A 17,939-nucleotide genomic window follows, 5' to 3' on the forward strand; every position below is an offset into this window, starting at 1 on the left:
TTGAGCCGCTTTGTACTTGACTACATCATCCATCCAAGGAAGTAGTCATCCACCTATATGACAACTTTCTGGAGGTCTCAGTGTTTAATTTCATCAACCCAAAGAGCAAATCACTGAATAGCAAATAGGGTAACTGAGAACAGACAAACTTGTCAAAAGTATGGTTCCTAACCAAAGGGATTCTCAGCACCACTGCCTGAGTGCCTACCCTATTCAACGTACTGCATACGTGTTTTCTGATTTAATCCCAATAGCATCCCTAAAAGACGAGTTCATTATCCCCAGATGAGGAAACTGAGACTGATAACATGTTCAAGGTCACAGTGCGATTAAATAAAGGCGCTTGAATTCAGAATCAGGCCTTTCTCATGCCAGCATCCAGGTTCTTCTCACTATGTTGGACAGCCTTCCAGATGGAAAATACTTGTTCCCCAGAAATTTCTTAAAAAGTGCTACAGTGTGTGTGTGTGTGTGTGTGTGTGTATGAGATTCTCAGTTGAAATCTAGCTTCTCTAACTAGTACAGGGACGGGTTCTTGGTGACATAAACAAGACTGGTTTCAATTCTAGAAATATTTATTGAGCAACTATTAGACAGAAGCCATGCATATAAACAGGCCAGAGGCCCACATTCTACTAAAGAAATCAGGCCTGCACACACACATGTGCACACATACACACAATTATAAGACAGAAAATAAGAATTGTATCAAAGCTGTCAGCTAGAAAGGTTCTAAATAAGCAGCAGCCACTGAAATTACTGGGCTTCAGGTGGCTCAGTGGTAAAGAATCCACCTGACAGTACAGGAGATGCACGAGACACAGCTTCAACCCCTGGGTTAGGAAGATCCCCTGGAGAAGGAAATGGTAACCCACTTTAGTATTCTTGCCCGTAAAATCTCATGGACAGAGGAGCCTGGCAGACTAGTGTTTAAGGCGGTCACAAAGATCAGAAAAGATTGAGCAACCAGGCACGCGCTGAAATTAACTGAGTATGCTTCAGAGAGAAGATACACTCCAAAAGCAGAAGCCGAAGGAAAACATGGGGATGTGGAAACACAGAGCGTCTCAGTGTTCTTAGGGCAGAAGAAAACAGAGAGGACGCTAGAAAGGTAAGAGGGGGCTAGATTCCAGGTTGGGGAAGGCACTGAATATGATGTTAAGGGAAGTTTGGACATTATTTTCCATTATAAAAATGTTGTTATATATATATATTTAAAATTCATTCCAAGGGGAACCATGAAGCCTTCCTGAACAGGGAACTGTTTTCAGCTGTGCTTTAAGAGATTTCCAGAGACAGGTATGGGGATTGGCAATGGCAGTGGGTCCCTGTACAGTCCTGAGTCTGGGAGGTCTGGAGCCTAGGAGCCTAGATTTCTAGTTCCAGCTTGTTCACCACTCTCTGACATGAGTCAACTTATGATTAACTTCCTGAACCTCAGTCCTCACATACCTAAACTGATGAGGTTGAACTAAGTAATTGCTAAAAATCCATCTAGCTCTAAACTGCTATGATACAAAGTTACAAATCTGTACACATCACAGCAAATGTGCCTTTGCATCATGAAAAGCATGGAGATAACTAGTCCAAAAATCACTTGGATCTCATTGCAGAGTCAAAAGACATAATTTATGTAAAGTATTTTTTCTAATGTATGATATATGTTAAGTAAATCCAGGTGAAAGTTTCTTATTTTGAAGGCTACCTTGATTAAATAATGTCTTCCTTTCCCAGCCTTAAAAAGTAGTATTCCCTTTTCCCTTTCCAAATCAAGATCTTTGTCTTAACTAAAACCAGCTACCAAGTTTTTCCCAACTCACCTGCTTAGTGAAGAAAAATAATCTGTTGGAATATACCCATAAATTTAAATTCTAACTACAATATAAAAGCTAATGCTCTGTGGCAGGCATTACTTCACATTTCCACAGCACCTAAATCAAGACCTGGGCACACAAGCTTATTTAAAATGAATTCAGCCAAGATATGAATCAACTGCACTTCCATCTGCAAAGAGGACCATTTCAGAGGGATTTTCCCCCCCCCCAAAATATGGCTATGTGAATGATGATGTTATTACTGGTATGGAAAGGATGGCCAAAGAGAAGAGAGAGGGGAAGCAAACCTCTCTCTTCCTCAATGGTTCACATTCTCTTCTTTTCAACAAATATCTGAGGACTCAAAGGTCAAGAGTTTCAGATAAGAGGGCTGCCTCTTTATGTCAAACTATCCAGAACAGCTGTTGAACTCTGGAAACTGTTAGAATAGACAGGTTAAAGATTAAACATATTCCATACTATTCAGAAATACCATGAATAAAAACACCAGAGAATTCATCCTCCCAGGGAATATACATCACAGAGTATCATTTGGCCACCCTCCAGAATCTTGTCTTAAGTAGCTATTGGGTGATTTAAAGAGATGAGTATTTTAGTGCCTTGACTTTTCTTTAAATATACACCATTTTAATGAATTCATTTATTGCAAATATCAAGGCATTGTGTTTAAAATTCCACATCTCAAAAAAAGTTCTCGGGATTTTTCTTTAAACCTTTTAAAATAGTTAAATGATTCCAAATTAAAAAAAAAAAAAAAACCACGAATCCTGGTGTTTAATGATGATAAAGAACTTGTCTATTTTTGTAACAAATCACCAGAACAAAAAGCTATTATGGAGTAATTAAACACCACATTCGGCATAGATATGGAGAAAGGAAGAATTGCAAATTACTTTTTACAGCTTGTTCTGAAGTCTTCTGAAGTGGAACACATTTTAATCATTAAACTCCTCAAAGGTGTTTTTAAAAAAAAGTAATCAGGAAGGTTATGGGACCATCTCCAATTCAAGGGCCCCAAAGGCTCAGATGTTCCCAGGATCTACAACTAAGGGTCATCATCAGTGTGAAGTGCCATCTTGATCTTGATAAGTCACTTCAGAGGGAACTCCTGGAAAGCCCACTTCTCAGGTATTTTCCTGCTTAGGAGATCTCTGACCTTTCAGTACAGCTTGCTTGTTCAGGTCAAAGAAAACGTTAAGTTCTGGCCTAAACCAGAATTCTAAGACACTCCCTTCTGTTCTATGTTGTGATAATTCAAAAAGTATAGTTACATTGAATTGAGTGAGTCAGATTTCTGAGTACACCTGGCAGTGTGTGAGCATATTAAATTATAAGGATTATTTGTCTCAGGGAGTTCCCAGGATTAATCCCCAGTATCTCAGAGCAATCCAGCTAATGATTTCCCTGCACAGATGCCCAGGGCGCATACTGCTGCAACCTGGCCTGGCCCAGCTAGGATGCTGAGTCTCCCTGGTTTAAGGACCCAGGGCTCACTCTCCTCTCTGGTGACCCTCTCCCACCAAGCCCTGTTACACCTAGGGCTCCACAGAGGCACAGCCTGCCTGCTCCCTTGCTCACCTGGCTCCTCCTTCCTTCCCAGCCAGAGCCGCAACCCATGAGACACTCCCAATCTATCAGCATCTTTCTCCTATTCAGCCCAAATGGCTTCCTCTTTGAAAACTCAACAATCTAAATACTTTGCCTGGCTTCTTTTAACACAACACACTTTTTCATTTTTTTCCCCCCAACACAAATTATGTATAAAAGTCCATCTCATATAAAAGGGGGAAAAAAGAATTTATTTTCCCTAAACCTCACTAACATGGCTTTGGGGAAAAGTCTTTTATTTACTATAACTGATGCCTGGAATGGGCAGCTGCTAATCGATTCACTTTTGGATATGGTTCCTTTTGTTTCGCTCCTCAGCCCCTGGGTTAAATAAGCATTTTAAATCTCTTTACTCTTTGGGAATAGGTAGAACTGCACTTACATTTACAACTCTGCTGCATGCAGAGTTTTTGTGCTAATCCAGAAAAGTGCTCTGATGACCCCACGATCACTGATTTTTGGTTACCTTTCAAGAAAATGCCCACTCTGAGTTGTTTTGTTCCCTGTCCAGTGTAACTTTTAAAGAGCTGGGAAGAACTTCCAGCTACAGAAACTCATTGAATTCTCATTTAACTAAGTCACACCACTTATTTTGACTGGAGAGCATCTTGGGATCTAGCGATATAAAAGGACAAACATAAAGAAGAAACCAGCTCCAACTGGTGTGGGGAAATCAGGGCTAGAATCCTAACATTTAGACAGCCTTTTTCACCTGGGGTGGATATTTCTGAATCCTCAGAGTAGAGCTTAAACTCAGGATACATAGCAATGGAGACTTCACTCAAGGGAGGTCCACTCATTGGGGTCCAGATTAGCTAATTCTTCATAGACATGGGCCTGTAAACTCTTCCCTCCATTAGATTATGCATTTGATCTCTTACTGTCCCCCTTATATACACAAACACTCTGTAATGTAAATTATACTACAGACATACAAAAACTGTATTACTCAGGGCCTCTGCATGGAGCTGAAGTTACACAAGGACCTACACCACTAACCCAGAGTAGCACTAGGAAAATCAGTCTTCAAGCTCCAGATCCACTGAGTCAGGATCATCTGTACCCTTCTCAGAGATCAGATAACCAAACCACACCAAACCCTTGGAGCTGGTTTGCCAAGGCCAGTCAAAGGGAAGACACGTGTAGCTGAAAGGACCATTGTAGCTTGTCTGAAAGTACATCCTTTCCTAAGGAGCTCCAGGCTGTTAATCAAAGTTTCATTTTCTGATCCACAGATTTCTTTTTTTAAGAAATAAATCTCCAAGTGCATGTACTCTCCCTAACAACGAGTGAAATGGTGCTGACCACATCTGATTGAATATCCGAACATTTTGCTAACTCATAACCCACCCCCAGTACATGGAACCCCAATCCAAACCAAAGAAGTCGATCCAGCCAGTGGCTGCCCCACACTGAGTAAGATGGCAGAGTCCACCAGAATCAGTTTCAGCAACTTTCCCTCCCCAAAGCTGACAGATGTCCATTTCTACCAGACGGAATGTCTATGACCACCCTCCCCTCAAATGGCATCATGCTGGTACCCCACTTCCCAGTGTGATGGTATTTGGAGATGAGGCCTTTGGGAGGCAGTTAGGTAGAGATGAGAACCCTCATGCTGAGATTAGAGCTCTTCGAAGAAGAGACACCGGAAAGAGCTTGCTCCCCACATTCCAACCACCCCCCAACTACCAACAGACACGAAGAGATGATTTGAGCACACAGAGAGAAGGCAGCCACCTACAAGCCAGGAGGAGAGGACTCAGGATGAAACCTACACCTTGTTGGTACCTTGATCTTGGCCTTCCCAGCCTCCAGTGAGAAACATATTTCTATTGGTCAAGGCACCCAGTCTATGGTGTTTGTTATGGCAGCCCAAGGGCTTCCCACGTGGTGCTAGAGGTAAAGTACTTGCCTGCCAATGTAAGAGATATAAGAGTCAGGAAGATCCCCTGGAGGGGAGGCATGGCAACCCACTCCAGTATTCTTGCCTGGAGAATCCCATGGATAGAGCAGCCTGGCGGGCTTCAATCCATAGGGTAAACTGAGAAAGACATCACCCCTGTGAGCTTTGCCATTGCCCTTCAGGACAGTGACAGAGGAGGAATCCAGTAAAGGGAGCCATAAAGGTCACGTCTATTCTGACGGGAACCTATTTACCATTGCTTTGGCATTTGTTGGAGACACATAACCAGCAGGAGATGAACGTGGGCGCCCCCTAGTGTCTGCTGAGAATAACCACCCCTACCCAATGTCCCCCGAGGGGAGGGGCCCCAAAACAATGGGGCTGCCACTCCCTCCCCTGCCTCACCAAATAACTCCCCGGAAGGATCCTGAAGGCAATGCCTTTGCCAGGAACCACAGAACGGAGAACAACAATTCCCTTTCAGCACGGAACAGGGCCCCGGGTGGAAAATTTTCCTTCCATTCCAAAAAGAAGGTTGCCAGGACCAGATACAAAAGGAGAAAAGTACATACTGTTTCATATTTATAAAAATTACCAAGTAAGAACAAATCACTAGGAAGAAAACAAGCTAAATTAATATGGTTCCTGCCTTCCAGGAGACAGGTGATCTGAGGAAAAACAGACCCAGAGGTGGGGGAAAATATGATTAAAACCAAGCAACTAGTGAAAACTACTGAATAAATCCTCCATATATATACAAATTAAATATCCACTGTGGGTATCCCATATGAGGGAAGAAGCAGCTGTTAGAACTAAATGACACATTTATTTAATCAAGAAAGGATTTGAAGGTATATAGCGTTGTCACCTGGAGAAGGCAATGGCACCCCACTCCAGTACTCTTGCCTGGAAAATCCCATGGACGGAGGAGCCTGGTAGGCTGCAGTCTACGGGGTCGCTCAGAGTTGGACATGACTGAGCAACTTCACTTTCACTTTTCACTTTCATGCAGTGGAGAAGGAAATGGCAACCCACTCCAGTGTTCTTGCCTGGAGAATCCCAGGGACGGGGGAGCCTGGTGGGCTGCCGTCTCTTGGGGAGCCTGGTGGGCTCCCGTCTCTGGGGTCGCACAGAGTCGGACATGACTGAAGCGACTTAGCAGCAGCAGCGTTGTCATCACCTCTGCAAGGCTCCCTATCTCTTCCCCAAGACACTGAGGAAACAATGTCAACTAGGATTCCAGAATGTTTTATTCCTTCCCGGGCACCACATTGGTAATATCCTGTGAGTATCCTTTCTCCACTTCATAGGAAAGGCTTCCTTCTTACATGTAACTTTGTTTCAACATTGCCACCACAGCAACAAAACCCGTGCTTATTTTGAGCCAGGCTTTGGATAAGAACTTGAGGTGCATGATCTCATTTAATCCTCAGAACTAACTTGTAAGGCTCTACTATCATTATTTTATAAGAGGCAATATATTTACATGGTATAAAAATATTTTTAAAAACACCAACATAAAGGTATATAGTACAGTCTCCCTCCCACTGCAGTCCCCCAGAGGCCAAGTTGCCACACCCCTTTCACATGTGCTATGCTTAGTCACTCAGTCATGTCTGTCTCTTCATGACCCCATGGACTGTAGCCTGCCAGGCTCCTCTGTCCATGGGATTTTCCTGGCAAGAATAATGGAGTGGGTTGCCCTTTCCTCCTTTCCTGCATTTCCATCCTTCAGGGGATCTTCCCCACCCAGGAATAAACTTGCATCTCCTATATCTCCTGCATTGCAAGCAGATTCTTTACCACTGAGCCAGAAGGGAAGGCCTTTCACATATAACTATTATTATTCGTGTCTTATGTATCCAACCACAGTTGTATATATGTCTCATGTTTTATATAAAAGGTAGCATATTATACAATTGCTCTGCACTTGGAAATTTTTACTTATATTGGAGATCTTTACATAGAAAACTATCTCATACTTTTCTTATAGCTATATGGAATTCCACTCTGTGATTGAACCAGAATATATTTAACCACACTTCTACTGATAGACACATGGATGCTTACACTATGATATTTTACAGATGAGAAACCTTATGGCTCAGAGAGGTTAAGTGACTTGTCCAAAGTCACACAGTTGGTATGTGGCAGAGAGAGGACTCAAGTTGATTCGATTCAAGCCTAAACTCTTAAGCAATTTGCTGTGTTTGTTGCCTGGCACAATGCCTGGCATGTAGCAGATACTCAATAAATATTTAATGAGTAGATTAATGAGCCAACAAAACTGCAAAAAATATAAAATAAAAAGAAAGAAAAAATAGCAAGAGGAGCAACTCTTTCTTTCCTGCATTCTTCACTGTTAACCACTATTCTTCTGCACTCCCTTAGATACCCACATCTACTTCTGTATACTGTATCGTAACAGCAGAACAAAGACTTTCAGCCATTCCCGGGTCCTGCCTGATCCCTGTACATTGTTTAATCCTATTCAGATTCTGGATGAAGGACATCCTAGAATGGATGCAACATCACCTCTGTTGGCCAAAAGCCCCAAAGGGCTGCTCAAGAAGGTCACAAGGAGGTGGGAAAAGAGAGTTCCTGGGGCCAAACAACACCTGCGCTTAGACCCCGGGGGCCACAACGACACATCTGAGCGTCACTGAGGATTAGACAGCCAACTTCCAGATCACTCCCGGACTTCACAGCCGATTTTCCTCTACAATGCAGACATCCCCCAAACCTTCAGCTCCTTCCAAATGTGCCAAAAAGCTGACACATGTAGCCTTGTTTTTACACACTGTTTTACGTTCGGCTCAGCCGTCCAATAAATTTAACACCAGAATTATATACAACATTAAGTGCGTTCAAACACAGCTGATTTCTTCACAGGCCTCGTGAGCAGCTGCTGGGAAGGTACAGTATCTGACAACAGGAAAGCTGTGTCTTTCAACACTACAGGCTCCAGGGATAACTGGCCAGGAAGGTAACCTCCCTGTGACCTCACAAGGTATCAGAAGGGTTTAATTCTCCTGACTTGTGTTAGGAGAACATTACAAACATCACCATCTGCACTCAGCCTTCCAGCCCCTCCAAAGACATGGGATGCCTGCCTTCAGATGAACCAGACTTAAAATGACTCAGAACATGACATATACCATGCTGTGTCTACATTCTCTCTGTGTATTCTGTATACATGTGAAATTTCTGGAAAGTGAGTGACTGCCTGGAGAAACACACACCCATCCTGCCTCTGATCCTTTGCTGTCGTGTTTGATAATAAGAGTTATTTATTCAACAAGGGCTCAGAATTACAACTTAATTGGTTGTCATCTGCTCAATGAAGAAATAATGTCCTCTCCAATTATTCTAATCTAATCCATTTAATCTAAAATCCATGCGACATTACAGATTTTCCTGAGACAGAATAGTTCAATCTCTTCCTCCCCATTTAATTCCAAACTATTGACATGCAAAACAAATGGCCATTCCTTTTAAAGGTTGCAATACCAAAAAAGAATCTATCATTTTTGCCCATCTTGAAGGCTAGGTGCTAGCTATAGGATTAACATTTGCAATTCCCCTAAAGTGAGAAATTTCTGAAGATTATGTGTTTGCCTTTCATTTCCTCAACTGGGCTCACCCTGAAACACGGAGAACAGAAATCTCAAAGCAGGAATATCATGAGCCACATTCAGCTATGTTAGAAACAAACAGAAAAATGCATTTTACCAAGATGTCCAGAGAGAAAGAGACAGACGACATCCAGCCAATCAATCAACAGACACGTTCATCTTCATTTGTGGGTTTCCATTAAAAATGTTTATAGACATAGTTCTTTCTAACACATCATGTTAATAAATGTTGTGTGAACAAAGCCTGTGTCTAAACACTGTTATGCTTTGCACGCCTGTGTTTATCAGGTTTCATTCATAGTCAAAATGCAGATCACAACAGAACAATTTCTTGACATTTTTGTTTTATAATTATTATTATCACAGTGCAATTCTAGTGGGTCTTTGCCGGATATATATCAGAGGTGAAAATCTTTTTAAAGTAAATCATTATAAAAATCCCTTTCCTTTATACCATGCTGCAAGTGCAGCATCTAAAGGTCTTCTGGGAAAATAAATAATGGAAATTTTGTTATTGATCTCATGCAGAGGCAGTGAATCTAATGAGTTATTGTTATTTTACCCAGAGCAAATATTATGTGGTCCAAAATAATAACATTCAATTAAAGAAAGAAAGCCAGATAGGACATAAGATAAAAACGTAACTTAACAATGAATTCCTTTTCATACTTCCTAAATGCTAATTTAGTCTGTCATGTACTTAGAATGAAATTCTTTTGAAAAAGTAGTTTCCCATGCCATGGTAATAATTAAAATGATTATTTATCTTGTTACAGACAAGTATCATCATCAACAAAAGAAGGTTACTGGTCTTCATTAAAAGATAATTTATATTTGGGTTTTTTTTTTTTAATCTAACAACAATAGCAAAGCGGACAATCAAGTCTCCCAGGATTTATCAAAACTTTTGAAGAGTTAAGTCTGAGCAAAACCATAAATGCAATCTTGAAAATGTTGCACAGTGGAGCCCTATTAGCACGGATCCTCATCATATGAGTTGAGGGTCATCAGACTAAAAGGCCACAATGTATCTCTTAGGACTTGCTAGATCTGGGAAATCAGAGCACTTCACCTTCAGCGAGAGAAAAAGAGGCGTCTACAGCAGGTGTTTGATTTCTCTATGGTATATTATCAAAAATGGGAAGCCACTGCATTTAAAAATTCTGTATCTGGTTCATCAAGCCACCAAGAAAATCCAAGTGACTTGAGTCTTAGGAAGCAGCTGCCATAATCCTAAATCCTAGAACAAAGCTCCTACTGTTTTGCCAGGCTAACCTAACACACTTGGCTTTTTACTCGCATCCTTGTGACTTAACTGCTCCACAGCTCTGTGCTTGCTGGATGGTGAGACCTCCCAACCCTGGGCTCACGGACTCCGCTTTATCCTCGCATTATTCTTTCTGGGCTCAGACAATGCCTCAGCCATCTCCCCAGGCAGCAAAAATTAAGACTAAAATCTTCGTACCCATGGCTATTTTCTTCTCCATAAACAGAAACAAAACTAAATTTACAAAGAGGTGTTTCCTAAAGATGGATTTCTCTTCAAGGGGTTGAGTCCTAGCTTCTCTCAAAAACCAAAGAACCCAAAGAGTGAATGACTCACTTTGAACATTTTCCGTTTATGGACACATAAATGACATCTGAGTGGGAAAAAAGAAGGTCTTCATATAGGCAGGAAACAACTAGAAAGGGTATGTCTGTCTACCATTCATCATAGGGTATCGCAGGTAGCTTTCACCTGCCTTTCAAACCTATTAGCCATGAGCGGCTTGCCAGAGGATAGAGACTAAATCTTATGTTTCTCTGTAACCACACAAATATTTGTAGACTAAAAGGAATAAATGAATGAAACCATCTGAGTGCTCACTCTATGTCAGGGAAGACACTAAGCTTTTAATCTTCAAGACAATCTCATAAGGTACGTAAAGGTATGTCAAGATCATCCTGTTTTGCAGATGATGAAACAGAAAGGTTTAAATTATCCAGCTAAGACTTAAGGAATTGGGACCTGGTTATCAAACCATATAGGGCTTCCCAGGTGGTGGTGGAGGTAAAGAACCTGTCTGCCAGTGCCGGAGATGTAAGAGACATGGGTTCCATCCCTGGGTTGGGAAGATCCCCTGGAGGAGGGCGTGGCAACCCACTTCAGTATTCTTGCCTGGAGAATCCTACGGACAGAGGAACCCGGCAGGCTATGGTCCACAGAGTTTCAAAGAGTTAGACACAACTGAAGCAACTTAGCAGGCATGCACAAAAGCATATGTTCCAGAACTTATGCTCTCAATCATTGTGCTAAAGTACTTAAGTGATTAATAAAATGGCTCTCAATCCTCAAAAGCAAGTCCTTACTTAAGATGCAACTATTTTCACATAATGGATAATTTATAATTTAACGATACACTGGATTTCTAAAACATGTGCATTTTTGAAAAACAATACTCTCAGACATTGTAGTATCAGGGTGTCTTTTGCCAGAACTTAAAGAACTTTAAAAATCAACAACAGGGGGAAAAAATGAATTCACACATTTCCAAGAACCTGTCACCAGGAGGTTCATGGTCCCCATGCTTTGGTCCAACTCTCTGGTTGTGAGCATTTCAAATTGCCTGGAAGAGGCTGAGAAAGCAGAGGGGCCCTGGAGAACCAAATCTGTCAAAACAGATCTCAGCCACACAATTTCTCAGCTCTTATCGTGCTCTCACCCTGATGCAACGATGCAGAGTCTCTGAAGGTCTCCGAAACCTCCTCACTGAGAATCTCATCATTGTCCCCCTGACCGCGTTAGCATCCTCAGCTGATCCAAGCAGCAGCTCCATGGGTATTAATCTGTATTGCTGCACAATGCAGATGAGTTTGGGAACGGAATTAAAATGCAGTGGCTGAGCCTCCACTTTGGCAGTAAACAGAGGCTCATCAGAAGCAGGTACCATCTGGAACTGATAGGATGGTCAAATTGGATATTTTTCTAAACACAGGAGTATTTGCCATGCTATTTGTGATTGTTAGATACAGGTGAAGACCGAAGCCTTTTTAATGTGCAGGACTTGATAGCACTGGCTAGACATCTGATTTCTCTAGAGGTTAGCTAGAAATATCACGAGGTTCAAAAAGAAGCTCCTTCAACCTTAGGTGCAGGAAAATCAACCTGCTACCCAGCCATTTTCCCTAGAAGGCAGACAGTACCCAAGTATATGAAAAGTAGGTTCAAGTATACGATCCATAAGCAAGAGTTTCGACATTGAAAAATGGTGCTTTCCAAAATGGAAATTGGAAGAAAAAAGTCAATCATACAACAGCTGTGTTTACACATACAAAGCGAAGTGGAAAACTGAGGCAATTACCCAGATGATTTCAATCAAAACATCCTCTCAAGTGAAATATCCAGAAAAGTGAAGATATAATATGGGGGACTCTTCTTTTTTAGCTTGAATTATCCAGATAATTGCTTCATCTCTCCACTATTCTTATTTAGACATAGCCTAAAACCCAACCTGTGCATTGGCAATTGAAAATACAATCATTTGCAGATGTACATACTTAGGGACACAAGTGTCTATGGTTACAATTATATGCAGATGTAACTCAACACAGACCAGACCAGTCAAGTCTGAAGATTTGGAAACCTGTTTTGAAATTCTGACTAAAAGCAGAGATTGTTCCTTTTAAACTCCACCTCCTATAAAAAGTCACTTTCGCAGATAATGACAATTTATCCCCAAAACCTAATCCATATAAAACAAAACAAATCCTTAAAACTGCCCTAATTTGATTCTTTGATTATTTCAGGAGAGAAATTATCTATGAAAGCAAATGCTTTAGTAACAAAGAATCCCTTCAAAAATTGCTTCCTTTTTCACTTCAAAAATATATTTCTTAAATCAGCTAGAAAAATGACCTCCTTTCTAAATATCACTTCTTTTCACCTTGATTTTTGAACTATCAGCTTTCTTCCCCCTCCCAAAAGTCCATAATTCCCATGTGTCCCCCCTCCAAATCTAACTTATTTTGGAATATATCTCCAACTACAGAAAATATTCAAATATTCATATCACAAAGGAGAAGCAGAGAATGCCACTAACTCAAATGCAGCCCCAAACTATAAATTCATTTTAATTAAAGATATTTGATAAGCACACATGCTGAAAGGAATGAAGAGGGGAGGGCTCCAGAAAAAGACTTATCTTTTTCAGAGAAATTAAAAATTGCACGAAGAATTCAACAAGCCAGAGAGGCCTCTTGAAACTTTCTATTTAAGTCCGATTATCTAAACACACTGGTTTAAATGTGGTGCTTCTCATTTCCGGTCAATACGATAACCCGAACAGATGCAGATATATAAACTCCTCCCCGACCCTCCCCCAAAAGATAAAATACTAAATGCAAAAACAACAACAAAGACTCATGAAAGCTAGAAAAAAATCTGGGGAACTGGGCACATGCTTATGTGTATATGCTCAATTGTGTCCAACTCTTTACAACACCATAGGCTATAACCCGCTAGCCTCCTCTGTCCATGGGATTTTCCAAGCAAGATTACTGGAGCAGGTTGCCATTTCCTACTTCAGGGGGTCTTTCCAACTCAGGGATCAAATCCAGATCTCTTATATCTCCTGCAATGGCAGGAGGATTCTTTACCCACTGAGTCACCTGGGAAGCCTTGGTATATATTTATAAGGCAATAATTTTCAACTTAATAAATGTGGGTTGCACATTTAGAATCAACTAGAAGCTTTAAAAAAAATCTCTGTGGTGAGGTACAGGTTTCAGGATACTAAAGCTCCCAGGTGATTCCAATGTATTTTGAATTGTACATTCCATGTACAACCTACATGGAATTCCAATGATTCCAGCGTACAACCCAATGTACACTGGTGATTGCAATGTACACTGTTGGAGGGATGTGAGGGAACAGCCACCATGGTCACAGACCTTTGACCAGAAAACTCTGAAAGCCCTCCCTGCATGAAACCAGAGACCCAGAAGTTCTAGAACTTGAAAAGAGACCCAGAGTATCTCTGTTCACTAGCCTGGGGCAAGACACAGAAAGAAGCTTGAATCTTTTAAGAGTGCGGAGTCCCAAGAATGCTCTTCATATGATGTGTGAGTTCCAAACCCATAAAATCCATAAAGCCCAGCCAAGTAATAGAGATTACCTCAACAGCCTATGGTCTTGAATTTGGTTTCTGGAATAAGAAGGCAGCAATTTTTGAAGGGGCTCTCTGTTATTAAAAACTGTTTTCTAACACAACATTGTAAATCAACTATATTGCAATTAAAAAAAAAACCTATTTGCATGGATACCTTCTCTCCTAAAATAATGACAGAAGCAAAGAAGAGCCGTTAAGGACATGTTTTGTTTAATATGCATTTGTCTGGGGAGGGGACAAATTGTCATTCTCTGCTTAAGTGACTTTTTATAGATAGTGGAGTTTAAAAGAAATGATTTCTGTTTTTAGTCAAATTTTTAAAACACGCTTCCAAAACTTCAGACTTGACTCTGTTTATGCCAAGTTACATTGCCTTCAAGAATTCTGCAGTACTTCGAGGGAAAGCCATTGTCACTACAGATAAACTTATAGTTGAAATATTAAAACCTACACCAAAGTAGATAGGAGCAGCAACTGGAAGAATGAGAGAGGAGATGAGTGTGAAAGTTTTTAAAAATATACATTCAGTGAGACAGAAAGAGAAACGGGAGCCACCAGAACACAGCTCAAAAAATAAGATTTTTTAAAAACACAGAGATTCTAAAATGAAAATATACTGTTTAAATAAAAACTTCCATAGATGAGTTCAGTGAAACATAGAAGAGAGAATGACTAGGGAGACAGGGCTGAAGAACTCAGAGAAATACAGAAATAAAAATATGGATCCACAGTTCTGAGAAATTGAGGAAAGAGTAAGACCTCTGTCTTACAGAAGTTTAAAAGGAAGAGAATTGAAAGAACAGAGACATACTGGAAGAGATCATCACTGAATTTTCCAGAACAACACAAAGGTACAGGTGTTCAGATAAAAGACAGAATAATACCTATTACCAAACAGGACAAATTAAAAACAAATCCTACCCAAATATCAGTGAAATCAGTGAATAGAAAACAACAGGGAAACCGTAAACTATTCAGATTCAGTAGAAAGAAAGAAAAATTTGAAATAAAAATTAAAAGGCTGCTCCAAGAAACAATCAGTAGACTGGCAACAGACTTCACATCAGCAACAACAGAAGCCAACTAGCAGTGGAATAATATTGTAAAAGTGCTAAAAGAAACTAACTGCCAAACTAAAGTATTATACTCAGGAAAATTATCCAAAAATGAAGACTAAATTAAGACATTTTGAAGTGTAAAAAGATGCAACGAAACACATAACTGATTTTAAAAATTACATATAAAACATATAGAGAACTCTTAAAAATCAATAATAAGAAAGCAAACAACACAGTTTTCAAAATAAGTAAAAATCTGAACAGACTTCTCACCAAAGAAGATACACAGATGGCAAATAAGCGTATGAAAAAGTGTTCGACAGCATATGCTACTAGGGAATTACAGTTTAAAACAACCATGAGCTATCACTCCACATCAATTAAAGTGGCTAAAATCCAAAAACCTGACGATGTCAAAAGCTGATGAGAATACAGAGCTACAGAACTCTCATGCATCACTGGTGAGAACACAAAATGCATGGCCATTTGGAAGACAGTTTGGCAGTTTTCACAATGCTAACTATACACGAAAAAAATAATCTAACAATTGCACTCCTAGGTATTTAGGAGTTGAAAAGCTATGTCCACAAATGAGTTGAAAAGCTGTTCAGTTCAGTTCAGATCAGTCGCTCAGTTGTGTCCGACTCTTTGCGACCCCATGAATCACAGCACGCCAGGCCTCCCTGTCCATCACCAACTCCTGGAGTTCACTCAAACTCATGTCCATCGAGTTGGTGATGCCATCCAGCCATCTCATCCTCTGTGGTCCCCTTCTCCTTCTGCCCCCAATCCCTCCCAGCATCAGGGTCTTTTCAAATGAGTCAACTCTTCGCATGAGGTGGCCAAACTACTGGAGTTTCAGCTTTAGCATCAGTCCTTCCAATGAACACCCAGGACTGATCTCCTTCAGAATGGACTGGTTGGATCTCCTTGCAGTCCAAGGGACTCTTAAGAGTCTTCTCCAACACCACACTTCAAAAGCATCAATTCTTCAGTACTCAGCTTTCTTCACAGTCCAACTCTCACAGCCATACTTGACCACTGGAAAAACCACAGCCTTGGCTAGATGGACCTTTGTTGGCAAAGTAATGTCTCTGCTTTTGAATATGCTGTCTAGGTTGGTCATAACTTTCCTTCCAAGGAGTAAGCGTCTTTTAATTTCATGGCTGCAGTCACCATCTGCAGTGATTTTGGAGCCCCAAAATATAAAGTCTGACACTGTTTCCACTGTTTCCCATTTGCCATGAAGTGATGGGACCAGATGCCATGATCTTCGTTTTCTGAATGTTGAGCTTTAAGCCGACTTTTTCACTCTCCTCTTTCACTTTCATCAAGAGGCTCTTTAGTTCTTCTTCACTTTCTGTCATAAGGGTGGTGTCATCTGCATATCTGAGGTTATTGATATTTCTCCCGGCAATCTTGATTCCAGCTTGTGCTTCTTCCAGCCCAGCGTTTCTCATGATGTACTCTGCATATAAGTTAAATAAGCAGGGTGACAATATACAGCCTTGATGTACTCCTTTTCCTATTTGGAACCAGTCTGTTGTTCCATGTCCAGTTCTAACTGTTGCTTCCTGACCTGCATATAGGTTTCTCAAGAGGCAGGTCAGGTGTGAAAAGCTATAGCCACCACAAAAAAATCTCAACACAAATGTTTATAACAGCTTTATTTGTAATCTCCAAAAACTGAAAGCAACCAAAGCTAGAAGGAAGACATCCTTCCATAAGTGAATGGATTAAAAAAACAAACAAACAAACACCTGTGGCTCATGCAGACAATGGCTATCATTCAGTAATAAAAAGAAATGAATTACCAACTCACAAAAAGACATGGAGGAAAGTTGTATAATTCCAACCTGTGGCATTTTGGAAAAGACAAAACTAGGGAGGCAGTAAAAAGATCAGTGGTTGCCACAGGCTCAAAGAAAGGGCAAAAATAACCAGATGTAGCAGAGGGGATTTTTAGAGTGATGAAACCATTCTATTTGATACTGTTATTGTTTAGTTGCTAAGTCCTCTCCAACTCATTTTTAACCCCATAGACTATAGCCCGCCAGGCTCCTCTGTCCATGGTATTTTCCAGGCAAGAATACCAGAATGGGTTGCCATTTCCTTCTCCAGGGGACATTCCTGACCCAAGGATCAAACCCATGTCTCTTATATCTCCTCACTGGCAGGGAGATTCTTTACTGCTAAGCCACCAGGGAAGCCATGATACTGTAATTGTGGATACAAGATATTCTACATTTGTCAGAAACCCACAGAACTACATAACAGAAAAAGGGAACAGTACATTTGTTAATAATAACATGTCAATATTGGCTCATTAATTGTAACAAATGTCCCACATTAATGCAAGATATTAATAATGAGAGAACTGTGGAAGAGGAGGCTATATAGGAACCTCTACACCATCTGCTTAGCTTTTCCATAGATCTAAAATTTAAAAATATTGTCTATGATTTTAGAAAGAAAAAAAAGGGCAGCAATTACTAGGCATGGATACTTTATGAAATAACTATTAAAAGATATGCATCAGCAAAAAGAACACCCAGAAGGGTTGGCAAATAAATCAGTTAAATATGTTAGTAAATTGAAAAATGTACTGACTACTTAAAAACAATGAAAGTGGTTTTGGAAGATTTAAAAACACATGAAAATATACATCCCCTTATATGGTAAGTGAATTATATCTCAATAAAACTGTTACCAAAAATAAAATGTACATGGCCCATAGCCCAGTAGCTCTGTTT

At 40.4% G+C, this 17,939-nt stretch overlaps 1 protein-coding gene across 5 annotated transcripts in view; it reads right to left on the reverse strand.

Annotated features, from left to right (window-relative positions):
- The window catches only part of GFRA1 (GDNF family receptor alpha 1), a 231,529-nt gene that overhangs the window by 186,700 nt on the left and 26,890 nt on the right, over positions 1-17,939 (reverse strand). The gene's annotated exons all lie outside the window — the stretch shown is intronic.

Source organism: Bos taurus, chromosome 26 (genome assembly GCF_002263795.3).
Source record: "Bos taurus isolate L1 Dominette 01449 registration number 42190680 breed Hereford chromosome 26, ARS-UCD2.0, whole genome shotgun sequence".
NCBI lineage: Eukaryota > Metazoa > Chordata > Mammalia > Artiodactyla > Bovidae > Bos > Bos taurus.